At 40.0% G+C, this 14561-nt stretch overlaps 1 long non-coding RNA gene across 1 annotated transcript in view; it reads right to left on the minus strand.

Annotated features, from left to right (window-relative positions):
* Positions 1–1273: 1273 nt before the first annotated feature.
* The window catches only part of LOC308552391, a 49798-nt gene continuing 36510 nt past the window's right edge, over positions 1274–14561 (minus strand). Inside the window, exon 3 of the long non-coding RNA XR_013998125.1 lies at positions 1274–1774. This is a non-coding gene — a long non-coding RNA (uncharacterized lncRNA). The remainder of the gene's footprint in view (positions 1775–14561) is intronic.

Consider the following 14561-nt stretch of genomic DNA (forward strand, 5'->3'; position numbering starts at 1 on the left):
ATCACTGAAATAACTTGACACTATTCAAATAACTTGACCAACATAAATTGATGAGATTCTCTTTAAAAAAAGAAAGAAAGAAAGAAAGAAAGAAAGAAAGAAAGAAAGAAAGAAAGAAAGAAAGAAAGAAAGAAAGAAAGAAAGAAAGAAAGAAAGAAAGAAAGAAAGAAAGAAAGAAAGAAAGAAAGAAAGAAAGAAAGAAAGAAAGAAAGAAAGAAAGAAAGAAAGAAGAAAGAGAGAAAGAGAGAAGAAAGAAAAGAAAAGAAGGCATAGGCCTATTTTTGGAAAAGTAATGAAAGTATTTTAAATAAAAATTTTAGTTCTTGGTCTTTAGACTTAGTTTAGGTCTTTACACCTAGTTTGCCACGACACGGCTAAAAGCATCAGGAAGGGCGGAATGGTCAGGAAATCGGGGCTGGTAAGGCGCCTCCCTCAGGAAACGGCGCAGGGAACTGCGGTCAGGCAGCATGCCCAGTACACGTGCTCCTCTGTGGCGAAGCCAAGATGAAGAGCCGAGCTGTGGGACCTGCACATGGTTCCCTGCCGGAAGCCGCTCCGTCCTTGCTGCCTGACACGGTCCTCAAGGAGGAGACATCTGCGCGGCCAGTGCTCCACGGGACCTGGCGTGTGGCATGTCCCTCTTCCCATGCTTGTTCCCTTCCTGACGCTGTGTCCTTCCCCGAGTCACTGCACCAGAAAAGGGCATCACCCGAGCTGGAAACCTTTCCCGAGCAGGGGAGTCGGATGGGACTGGAAAGGACAATGATTCAGTAAAAGCCCCAAGTATTACCAAGATATCATGCGGGGCCTGTAAGGAACTCAGACTGTCAGCAGCAGAGTCAGGACTGTTAGGCCCACTCCCCGGGGGCCTTCCCACCAGGGAAAGGCTGGGTCCGGGCCCTGCTGACTCGGGGCGCAGGGCCATCCACGGGGAGGCCACCAGTGAGTTCCCACAAGGAATGTACTACTGGTGGTGTTTATATTCATGGAAAACTGGGAATCCCCACAAGGAAAGAGCAGTCTAGGAAAGAGATTATTTCCATCTACACCTGGACCCTTGCCATACACAGAATAATCACACACAGAATATTACAGTGAGGACGGACTGCTGCCGGGAATGTAAACGGGGAGACTGAGGCAGGTGCCAGGCAGGCGGGCAGTCACCACAGTAAGAACAAGCACCCGCAGGCGACAGAGCCTCACTTAGGACTCGCATAACCTTCACATAAGAAAGCTGGCTCGGTTATTCTCCTTTCAGCTATGTGGCAGAGCAATAAAATAGTAACTTCAGAATATAAATAACAAACTAGAGATTAACCTGTAGAATAGCCTATAGAAATATAAACAATAGGTAAGACTAAAATTAACATACCTAAACAGATGTAAATTCTTTAGCAAAGGTCAGCTAAGAAGGTATACTCATTAACTGTGAAAGGCCAAACCAGAAACCGGAACAAAGCCTGATGTCATGTTGTTTAACCAGCAATAAAATCAAATAATATAAATACAATTGTAACAAGGCAATAAGGAGAGAAGCTGATTGTCCTGATGCTCTGAACGCTGTCTCCGTGTCTTTCATTCTTCGCTGACGCCATCCACACCTTTGGGGACCCCTGGACCGCTGGGGCTGGACCCCAGCAGTTCCTGCATGAAACCATAGCTGGTGGTAGCTGGACATACAGCACCTCTTCTGCCCTTGCAGTCAAGTCTGCCATCAGAAGAATGAAGTCACTGAAGGACCAGTAGGAGCTCCACAGTTTGAAACATTGCTAGCCTATAATAAATGGGTTAATTTATGTAATAAAAAAAAATTTTTTTACGGATTTTTCAGGGCCCTAAGGTGATTATTTTAAAATATAGAAACAGTTGTAAATCCTGTAGATAAGGTAACATGAAGCAGTTGGCCATTAACTTTTTTTCTCTCATACTGAAGTCATTTCCAAAAATTTTGGCTTTGAGTACATAAGAATTATGTGTGGTTTAGCAAAAACATCACTACAGACAGAGAAGGAAGGAGGAGGAGGGGGAGGAAGAAGAGGGGAAGGGGGAGGGGAAGGAAAAGAAGAAGCCCTGGCAGGTTGGGCTCCATGGTTAGAGCATCGGCCCGTGGACTGAAGGGTCCTGGGTTCCATTCCAGCCAAGGGCACGTACCTCGGTTGCAGGCTCAATCCTTGGCCCTGGTCGGACAGCGTGCGGGAGGCAACCAATAGATGTGTCTCTCTCACATCAATGGTTCTCTCTCTCCCTTCCACTCTCTCTGAAAAACAATGGAAAAAATATCCTCAAGTGAGGGTTAAAAAAAAAAGAAGAAATAAAACAAAGCATTGAACACATTTTACACAAACAAATAGTTTATTTCAAGATAATTTAATGAATTTACTATTTACAACAGCAGATGCGGAGTTGGGTAGAACTAAAATGGATGGTGAAACTCCCAGGGACAAGTAATAGCAAGAAGCTCTTACAATGCCTAGCTTTACAGGGAAGAGAATGACTTTATCAGACCTTACACTAAGCATTTAAGCCATGGAAGTGCGGCCACCCGAATGCCACTGTGGTCAGAGAGAATGTAGCCATTGACAGAACAGTGGCCCACCATGGAATAGATCCCAAGCATTCTCTCTCCCCCACCCTTCTGCCAAAACTATAACCAGTGGGTGAGGGATCTAAAAGTTAGCCACCTAGGGCAAAGAGAAATCAAAAGGGGTGAAAAATAGTTCTGCACAGCACACTGGTAAATTCATCACAGCAACATACTATAAAGTTAAACACATAGTCCAGATCTAAATATTGAACATTTAAGTTGAGGAAAGCTTACCACATATTGAAACTACTTTCATTACAATTTATATCTCAAGGTTAAATGGTTGCATAGAGAGTTTTAAGAAATATGCAATTCATCATTCAAACAACTTGAGAATTAATTATGTTTATTTTAATTTTAATTACAGTTGTCTAACAGAAGAATAAAATGAACACTCATTGGCACTTCAAAAGCTATCTTAGCTTCTATTCCTACAAAATAAATAGACAATTATATATATCCCTAAATTTACTGTAAGAACTCTATGTGCTTATTTTTAAAAAAAAGATTTAGTAAAAAGCTATGACAAAATCTAAATTATCTAATATTTTAAAAGTACTATTAGAAATTTACTTTAGGCAATATGTTAGATCAAATGCACTGGAGTACCCTCTACTGCAAAATTATTGGGTGCTGCTGAAACATAATTGATAACTTTATAAATTAAATCTGTATCTGAAAAGATTGAGCAATAAGCACATGAAGATGATGTGGTTGCCTTGAAGGATGTAGGATGTAGAAATGTTACATAGGTGGTTAGGCAGACATGAGCAGAGCAAGGACAATGGGTCAGGTACAGAAACTCACCCAGGACAAAAAGTCCCAGATGCCCAGCAAGGGGAAAAACTGGAAAAACAAGAACTTCACCCCCAGGGCAACCTATCCTCCTCTTCTAGCATATTGCTGGTCATGCGGTTTAGACCTCCCTGACCTTTACCTCCCTAAAGATAACAGCTAGGCCTCAGTTATATTTCAGCGCCAGGACCAGAAAAGCGGCCAAACCAGACAGCTGACACCATGGCTGCCCCAGGACCAGCACTGACTGATGACCCTCTGCCTTAGCACCGGCCAATCAGTGGAGACCACAACCCTGAAAGAGCAGCCTGGGAAACTGATGAATATTTTGAGACACTCCCCTGAGACCTCCCCTAAGATTTCCACCTGCAAGGGAGAGATAAATATGCTCCTTCCCCCTTCTTTCCTCTAAGGGACCCCACCAGACTTGCAACCAGGGGAGCAATCAGCAGCTACAGCTCACCGCAGGCTAACCCCCTGAGCCTGTCTCCAAGGCCCCTTCTCTCTGACTTCTCAGGGAGCCAAAGCAGCCCAACCTGGGCTCTCCTGTTACTTCCTTTATGCACCTTCCTTGTTTCACCATCCTAAGTATATTTTTGCTGTGGCCAATAAATTCTTATTTGCTTTCTACACCTTGCCTCTTGATTGAAATCTTTCCCTCAAGAAGACAAGAACCAAAGTCTCCTCATTATCTCCCCTGTAACAGAAAGAGTGAATGATTATTGGGGGAACCAGTAAACACACACACTTTATATTTCCACCCAGGTTTTGTCCTACACTTTCCTCTTATTCTGGGTCAACCAGTCATTTCTCTTTAGGTAAAAAACTATTCTTTTTCCATAACAAAAACACACCCTGTGTACTTTGTATGCAAAGTGTTCTCTGCCATTAATATTCCTATTCACTTATATCAGTTATAACTTTTCTCCACAGTAACTTCTTTCACAGGGAACACTAAGAGATGGGTCCTCGTGAACTGTCATACATCAGTGTCACAAAGCAGACTGGGAGAGCTTATGAATAAGTTAACAAGTTTTTATAGACATGTGTCTCTTATGTTATAGTATAGTAAGGAGCTAGGAAAATTCCAGGACAAGAGGAATAGGGAAACTGAGACAGATAATTAAACTGCAGTTTGCAGCAACCTAGTAAATCCTATCTTCCCCAAACCAAGGACACTGGAGAGTAAATGGTTTGCATTTCTCCTCCCTAGCCAGAGGGTAAATAGCTTAAATCACTCTACCCAAGGATACAGATACTAGAAATCCAATTACTACTATTTGCCAACCACACCCACAGAAAAACAAATTAAGAGAATAAACTTCATTTTGGTACATCAGCATAAAGCTGATGAATATTCTATTGATCCACCCTTAAGACTTCCCCTAAATGCCCAGCCTTTAAAACCTCTGAAAATGAAGGTCCCAATGCATCCTTTGCCCACCAGGGGAGCACACTAGCGCCATCTCCTTCACCCTTCTTTCCTCTGAAGGGACCCATGAGACTTGCAACCAGGGCAACAACCAATGGGCAATAGTAGCTCAGTCCCAGGGCCCACTCCCTACAGGGAGCATGCCTGCGCCATTCCCTTTCCCTTTCCTTCCCCCACAGTCATGTGTACCCTAACCTCTAAAGGACCCCACAAGACTTGCAACCAGGCTAGCAATGGGCAGTGGCAGCTCGTCCTGGGCTAACCTCTGAACCTGTCTGCAAGGCCCCCCTTTCTCTGACTTCCCAGGGAGCCAAAGCAGCCCAGCCTGGGCTCTCCTCTTGCGTCTTCTATGCCCTCCCTGGTTTCATTGTCCTAAGTATATTTTTGCTGCAGTCAATAAATTCTTGCTTTCTTTTCTACATTTTGTCTCTTGATTGAAATCTTTCCCTCAAGAAGACAAGAACCAAGATCTCCTTATCTCCCCAGTAACACTTATACTACAAATACTATTAGAGCAAAAATGATCAGGGACATCAACAAACCCAAATATATGTACTCTATAAAAGAGGTACAGCCCGGCCGGGCATGGCTCAGCGGTTGAGCGTCCACCTGGGATCCAGGTGATCCGGGTTCGATTCCTAGTCAGGTCACATGCCTGGGTTGTGGGCTTGATCAATGACTCTCTCATCATTGATGTTTCTATCTCTCTCTCTCCCTCTCCTTTCCTCTCTCTGAAATCAATAAAGATATATTTAAAAAAACAAAACAAAAAAAAAGAGGTACAAAGTGTATCATTTTTAATATTACAAAGTTTGCAAACAAATGATGCTTACATGCAACTATATATTGTATTTTCACAAATTTATAATTTTATGAAATAATATTCAAAGCAACCACTTCAAATTCTTTTGAGTTTAGCATGTATTTAAGTTCAGTTAATGTATAACCTAAACTTCTCAACCACTGATTGGAGGACTGTATAAATACAGACACAGAATCTTTGAAAAATACCATAAGTTCATATGCTAATTTAATAAACAAATTCATGCAAGTGACCCAAATAGAAGATTTTTTATTTTTATTTTTGCGGGCAAGGCTCAGCAATTCAGCATCCACCTATGAAATCATGGTTCGATTCTGGTCAGGGAACATGCAGACTGTGGGCTCGATCCCCAGCAGGGGGCAGATGATCAACTCAATGATGTTTCTATCTCTCTCCCTCTCCCTCTCTTTGAAATCAATAAAGATACAAAAAAATAAAAGTAAAAAATAAATTTATCTTTATTGTTGAAAGTATTACAGATATCTCCTTTTTCCCCTCCATTTATCCTCTCCACCCCCCCACCCCCTTACCCCACTCACCCTCACCCAGGTCTCCATGCAATATTGTCTGTGTCCATGGGTTCTGCATGTATGCATATAAGTTCTTGGTTAATCTTTCCCTGCCCACCCTCCCTCATTCCCTCTGAGTGACATTTTTCTCCTTTGAATCCTATTGAGTTTCCTTTAACTAGTAGTTAGGATAATTTACATATCAAGTTGATCATGACACTTGTATCTACTTTTATTCATAGTTATTTATTTTTTCTTTTAAAAAATAAATATTTATAACTTATGGAGGAAGATTTAAAGAATCAGAGTATTTTTCCTTCCAAACACTGTTGTTTATTAAGCAACATTTTTTCTTTTTTTTTCCATTGAATCTATTGTGGTGCCATTGGTTCACAAAATATTTTTTCTTAAATGTCCATCTTCATAAAACCCTTTGGCTCTTGTTTTTCTGATCATTTCAAGTATATTCTGAGTGTACCTTACTCATTTAACATGCAGGCAAGTTATACTGTGAGGAATTTCTAAGGCTTCAACTTATGGCACAGTTTAGAAAAGCTACTGCTTTCTATTAATCATTTTTTCCAGCACCACTCATATACATTGTATAACTTCACCCCTAAGTTCCTGCAAAGGTGACCTGCCAATGTGAACAGATCCTGGACATTCATCTTGTAAAATGCAGAATCATCCTTTTGGATGTGGTTTGAAAATTCATGAACATATTTGTTACTTGTTTGAAAATACGAGCAGCATTCCTTGCTTAGGAGAGCAACTCATTCAGTCCTTTGTTCTGAAAGGTAAACTAACAAAGCCATGTAATTCTCTCAGTCCATAATTTTAACAGACACTATCACAGTTATAAGGAGGTTTAAGCCTATGTGGAAATGGGATCTTGTATTATTGACCTATTCCAAAACATTTATTAAGTATTTGATCTCTCAAATAGAACTCTGAAATTCTATAAAAGGAGAGTGTTATTTGCCCAAAGTCAGTGCTTTCTTACAAAGTCATGGGCGTTGTTGAACTTTTCCTTAGAGAAGGTTGGAGGTTCACACAAGATAGGAGTAAAAGAGCACATGTATCAAGAGCCGGCCCACACATAGGTAAGCCCATAAATGACATATGTGTCATTGTTAATCACCACACCTTCTTTCTTTCTTTTTCCCAAAATTTTTTAATGAAGTATTTTTTAATATATATTTTTTTTAATTTTAGAGAGAGAGGAAAAGAGAGGGACAGAGAGAGAAACATCGATGAGAGAGAGAGAACCATCCATCGGTTGGCTGCCTCCTGTACGCCCCCTATCGGGAATGGAGCCCGAAACCCAGGCATGTGCCCTGACTGGGGATTGAACCTGTGACCTCTTGGTTCATGGGTTGATGCTCAGCCACTGAGCCATGCCAGCTGGGCTAAATCTTCTTTCTTAAATTTGAAAGTCATACAGAAACAAGATGGTATTGCACTTTGTAAAGGTTGAGTTTTAAGTACAGCCTCTGAAATGTCTATATATGCTGAATCCCTTCAGCAGGATATCATCTTTGACCGAGTACAATAATCCAGGGACTTTATTAAATGCTAAATAAAAGCTGGTTTATCACTTGCATTTGGGCAAACACAAAGAAAGGCAGAGGAGTGAGAAAGCTGTATAGTGGGAAAAAGGGAAAACTTCAGACACTCCCTGCTCAGAGGCTGTTGGCATGAGGAAGCTAGAGGTAGGCTGCCTAGAAGCAGGACGTCCTATGTGCCAGTTAAGCTTTCTTCATTTGGTCCTAAGTTGGAAGTGGAAAAAGGGATTTAAAAAGAGGGATGAGAGCAAAGGTTAGGAAATAACTTATAAGTTATTAACAAGTCCTGGTCATTTGGGGCTGATTGCTACAGGGGTTATTGTTTGGTTTCCTGTACTGGTTGCTAAAGACAGTACTTTGGCTTCCCGGTCTGGTTCCTGTAGATAGTGGGTTGGCTTCTTAGACGGGCTGCCATCAACAAATCAACAGCAAGTCTTGGTGCGGGTGTGGAGAAAAGGAAACTGTTGTGCACTGCTGGTGGGATGCAGACTGGTGCAGCCACTATGGAAAACAATGTGGAGGTTCCTCAAGAAATTAAAAATGGAGCTGCCTTATGACCTGGTGATTCTACTTCTGGGAATATATACAAGGAAACCAGAAACATTAATTCAAGAGTATATATGCACATCTATGTCCACTGCTGCATTATTTACAATAGCCAAGATCTGGAAACAGCCTTAGTGCCCATCAATAGATCAGCGGATAAAAAAGCAGTGGTACATTTACACAATAGAATACTACTCGGCCATAAAAAAGAATGAAATCTTACCATTTCGACAGCAAGGATGGACCTAGGGGGTATTATGCTAAGTGAAATAAGTTAGATAGAAAAAAACAAATATATGATTTCACTTATATTTGGAATCTAAAGAACAAAATAAACAAACAAAATAGATACAGACTCATAGATACAGAGAACAGACTGACAGCTATCAGAAGGGAAGGTTTTTGGTGGGTTGGATAAAAAAAAGTGAAGAGATGCCCAGCTGGCACGGCACAGGGGTTGAGCATTGACCTATGATCCAGGAGACCGAGGTTCAATGCCCAGGTTTCAGGCTTGATCCCCAGTAGGGGGCCTACAGAAGGCAGTTGATCAATGACTCTCTCATCATTGATGTTTCTATCTCTCTCTCTCTCTCTCTCTCTCTCTCTCTCTCTCTCTCTCTCCCTCCCTCTCCCTTCTTCTCTCTGAAATCAATAAAGGAATATTTAAAATAAAATTTAAAAAAGGTGAAGGGATTAGAAAGTGAAAATTGGTAGTTGCAGAATAGTTACAGAGACATAAATTACAGCACAGGGAATATAGTCAATAATATTGTAATAACTATGTATGGTACCAGGTGGGTACTTGAAATACTGAGGGGACCATTCTGTAAAGTACATGATTTTCTAACCACTATGCTGTATGTCTGAAACTAATACAGAATAATACTGAATGTAAACTCTAATTGAAAAATAAACATATATTTTTTTTTTAAAAAAGGAAAGCAAATTGTTACAATCAGTTTATCTTGCCACTTACAGGAATCTTCAGCACCATCCAAAAAATAAAGGAGCCACTTTTCTGGCATCAACAATGACAAAAATAAATAAATCCTAATTCTGCTATGTTAATTTAGATTATACTTAAAAAACACTTTTTCTTTTCTTTTTTTTTTAAAGAACGATAGTTAATAATGGTTAAGGGGGAAAAGAAAAACAAACAAAAATTAGTATTTTGAATACTGTACATGTCACAACCACATACGTGTATATGCATTCCCACAGACACAGAGCATCTAATAAAAATATTTTAAAATAAAGTTGTGATATAATATTAACAGACTAAGTATCCAAGTTATACAACTTCCCTTACTTGCTCAGTCCCACCATCTCCCACAGCCTCAAATTTTTGTCTCAGCCTCTCAGAATAAAGACTGAGTTTTGTCATGGTCACCGTCACACTCACTAGCTCCCAGGTCCAAATTCTTTAGAACCATGCAGGCTCTGGCTTCCCCAGTAGCTGCCAGGCAGGGCCAGTTAACACAGTCCAGAAATGCAGGGCTATTAAACCCCATGAGGTAAACTTCCAATAACGAAAAGCAGGTGATGTGAAGGACTGGCTAGATAAATAGCTTGACCTTCCTTTTCTCCCACCTTAAAAGGCAATTCTAGACACAATAATTCCAACCATCCTTTCCAGGGATACACTGTAAACCTATATGCCTTTGTAAATTTGTGGCCAGCATGGTTATCCACAAACATATTTCTTTCTCTCCTTCTCTAAAACATCTCTTACACTTGTTTCCTAAGTCTTGTGGCCTGGTAATACAGCAATTCTCCATTCCCCCTCTCCCCGCAAATAACAACAAAAAACCCTGCCTAACCATATAAGCTATTTCTCTGGCTGGATTTTTCAAGAAAATCTGGGCAAGACAATTGGTTCCAACAGTGACCCTACAAACAAACCATCAGAATGAAATCTCAGGCTTGCGTTCTTGCTGATCTGAAGTCAATAGAGATACACTTTTTGTGGATAATCAGAGTGAGTAATAATCTCTGGCATGCATTGGCATCATATTTACTAAGGCTTTCAGTGGTGTTTAATTAGGAAGAAGCTCAGATGCAAGGTAAGGAGTTGGACGTTGACTGTACTTGATTAGTATAGAGTAAATGATAATTATAAGAAATGTTATGTCAGATGTCTGCTTTTGCCAGACTTGGGAGAACTCACACACACACATATACACACACACACACACAGGCTCAGGACAGATTGTCCCTAATGTTAAGCATGCTATAAAAAACAAAAAACAAACAACAAACAAAAAACACCTCTAGAATTCTTAGCAACTTTTAACTCTTTCAGCAACAAGGAAGACTGTGCTGAAAATCAGGCCCAGTGAATGATTATAAGATTGTAAATGCTGCAATTAAGACTATGCAGCCTTAATGTCATGACCCCTAAAAAGAAGAGTGGGACCTTGAGACCAATGAGGATATTTTGGTGAATGGGATTAAGAATATTGAACACCGCCCTAGCTGTTTTGGTTCAGTGGTTAGAGCACTGGTCCAAGGACTGAAGGGTCTTGGGTTTGATTCTGGTCAAGGGCACGTACCTAGGTTGCAGGCTTGATCCCTGGTGGGGGCGCTTATGAAGGCAACCAATCCATGTGTCTCTTTCACATTGATGCTTCTCTCTCTCTGCCTCTCTCTCTCTCTCCCTTCCACTCTCTCTGAAAAGCACTGGAAAAAATATCCTACGGTGAGGATTACAAAAAAAAAATATATATATATATATATTGAATACCTGTACTGTATTTTCCTCCACCCAATTGGAAATGAGTAGCAACTCTCTCCTTGGGCTAAGGGTGGCCTTGTTGACATAAAAAACATTCAAACTAGTGTGAAGAATTTTTTTGTGAGTTTATTTGAGCCAAATTATTGACAATTGCCAGGAAGCAGAATCTCAATGGATTGAGATAATGCTCGGGAGAATGGCAGTTTCACACTTTGTTTTATACATTACATCAAAAGAGGAGATGTAAATGGGTTACATGAAATCCACTGGTGCTATACTGGGGAGGTGGGAGAAAGCAAAGTGGGGGTGGGGGTGGAAGGGAATCTCTGGGATAGGGTAAAAAGTAAAAGGATAGACACACATTTCTTTTACTTAGGCTGGTGCAGGACAGTCAACAGTCAACAATTAACATGATAACAATGATAATGAGGGGATTTGTGGTCTCCTGCAGAGAGCCCCGCTTGTGCTTTGAGGGGTCTGAAAAATGAAAATTACTTTGTTTTTGCAAAGGCATATTAATCACATATATTATCTCAGATGCAAAATGCAAATGAACTGTTAAGGTGAAAATTAACCTGTTAGGGAAATATAATGCCTTAGGCATTACTACTCACCATAGACTGCTTTTAGTTTAAAAAAAAATTAATTCCAGACGGTCTACTTTGTGGTTACTTTAAGACTCTGAGTTTGCAAGGCTGCCATGCAAGGCCTTCCCTTAGCTGGTCAGGTTTAGCATGTGGCCCCTGTTCATCCACAGCCTCAAGCAATGACCCTGTCTCTAACAAGTACCTGAAAGTGAATTCTATTTTCTTCCACATTTGCTGCACATTAGCCTCTACATTTAAAAGGATCAGGTCTCAGCACAGATCAAGTGAGGAAGTGCAAGCCCTGATCAGAAAAATAAACTAACCAACAAACCAAGGAATTTTCAGGAGCTAATTAAAAATTAGTGACACGCCCAGTCGGATGTGGCTCAGTGGTTGAGCGTCGACCTATGAACTAGGAGGTCATGGTTCGATTCCCGGGCAGGGCACATGCAGAGTTGCAGGTTCGATCCCCAGTCGGGGGCGTGCAGGAGGCAGCCGGTCAATGAGGACTCTCTCATCATTGATGTTTCTATCTCTCTCTCTCCCTCTCCCTTCCTCTCTCTGAAATCAATAAAGATATATTTAAAAAATTAGTGGCAGGCAAAAGGGGACCTGGAGAGGTTAAGCTAAGGGAACAGGATGGTAAATGAAAAGAGAGCTAAGGGTCAAGCTGCTGTACAACTTGTGTCATATGACAGAATATTTGAAAGCACTCTAGGCTGGGGATGCCGTGTAATGTCTCTGGAATGTTCCTGCAGAAGCTTCGGGCTCCTAAGGTTCTGAATCAGAGCCAAGCATTGCAATGTCTGTTTTCTAGGGAATAGAGACAGACATAGTTTACATGTGACTTTTTGTTTCCTGAATTAAATTAACCATTCTTGGATTGCCTTTTCCAACTACCCCACTTATTAAAATGCTTTTGTATGAGGATATGGAGAAAAGGGAACCCTTGTAGACTGTTGATGGGATTGTAAATTAGTGCAGCCACTATGAAAAATGGTACAAAGTCTCCTCAAAAAGCTAAAAATAGAACTACGGTACAATCCAACAATTCCACTTTTGGGTATTTATCTGAAGAAAACAAAAAACAATAATTCAAAAAGATAATTGCACTCCTATGTTCATAGCATTATTTACAATAGCTAAGATATGAAAGCAATCTAGGTATCCACTGATAGATGAATGAATAGAAAAGATGTGGTGCACATATACAGTGGAATATTAGCTGTAATATTCTATTGTATATCTGAAAAAAGAATGAAATCTTGCCACTTGCAAGAACATGGATAGACCTAGACAGTATATATATGTCAGGTGAAATAAGTGAGACAGAGACAGGCATATACCATATGATTTCACTTACATGGAATCCAAAACAAAACAAAACAAATGAAAGAGAAACAAACTCATAAACACAGAGAACAAATGGATGTTTGCCAGATGGGTGGGTGTTTCAGGGTTGGGCAGAGAAAGGGGGGAGGGGATTAAGAAGTATAACTTCCAGTTATAAAATAAGTCATGGGGATGTAATGTACAGCATAGGAAATAGAGTCAATAATGTCATAATAACTATGTACAGTGACACATAGTTAGTAGACTTATTATGGTAAAAATAAGTAGATAAATGACTTTTGTAGCCAATCCTTTTCCTCAGTACAATTTTAGGAAGTCTCTTAACTACAGTCACAATTATTTTACAATGGAGATATTACTGACAACATGTAAGTGTGAGGCAAGTAAAACGCTTGAGTCTTTAGTTGAACGTGATAAATCAATGCACGCTTAGTTATATTAGAATTTTACTTGTTGACCCTCAACCTAGAGCATGTAATACTATCATTATTATTACATTCCTAAGAAAAAAGAGCAATGACCCTTTAGAAACGCATTCATTTCATTCACATTAGTGAACATCTGACCCACCAACTGCCAGCTTATTAGAGTGAAACACAAGACAGATTTTATTACTTCCATTTTGAAGGTAACTCACAATACACACTGCCAAGCGCACAGTTCCTATATGAACAACATGGAAATATCTCACCCCAGAACTATGCAACAATTCCTGCATCTTGGATATTAAATCTTGTAGGATGTCAAACATATGAGAAATAAATGTCTTCAGAAAATGGCCAGCTCAATGAAAACGAAAATTTAAAAGTCAGTGGAATTATTAGTGAGTATATAGATAATGGTGTGTGTTATCTAGAGAGATCAGCTGGGAGCCAGTTCAGCTCATTTGAGAAGATCTAGTATTAGTAAGATGTAAGGAAAGGCCTTCTGAGCGTAATTAATTGCCCGTGCAAAGATTGGGATAAGTTTGGAGTGTTTCAGTGTCAGAGAAAAAAAAATAATAATAATGCTGCAGATGAGGACCCAGGTGACATTATTTCTATATGAAGGTACAGAAGGTAAAGCCTTATATGTCACAGAAAGAGATTTGTACTTTATTCCAATTGCAATGAAAACCCATTGATGTGTATTAAGCATGTGAGTAACACATCTGATTTGTTCTGTAAAATTGTTACTCTGCTTGCAATTAGAAGAGGAAACTATAGGGGGTTATGAGAAGTGGCACTGTTCAGGAAGGTTGATTAATAGCTCAGTCCTGAACAACTGGCTGGTGAAACTATTAGTTGAGGTGGAGACGGCTAAAGAAACATGGAAAAGGAAGGACATGGATTCTCTTCTAGAGACTTCACATAGTAATGCAGCCCTGCCAATGCCTTGATTTTAGCCCAGTGTGACCTCAGACTTCTGATGTGAAGAACTGTAAGACAATGGATTTGTGCTATTTTAAGTGTCTAAGTTTTCTTTTTGTTGAGATATAATCGGCATAACACTATATTAGTTTCAGATGTACAAAATAATAATTTGGTGTTTAGGTCACTAAATTTTGGTAGTTTGTTAGAGCAACAATAGAAAATTATTAGTCATGCTACCCAAAATTGCAACTTCCCTGTAAAACCTTGTTTGTTTCTTTTCT

The sequence above is a fragment of the Miniopterus schreibersii genome (genome assembly GCF_964146895.1).
Source record: "Miniopterus schreibersii genome assembly, chromosome: 2".
NCBI classification, from domain to species: Eukaryota; Metazoa; Chordata; class Mammalia; order Chiroptera; family Miniopteridae; genus Miniopterus; species Miniopterus schreibersii.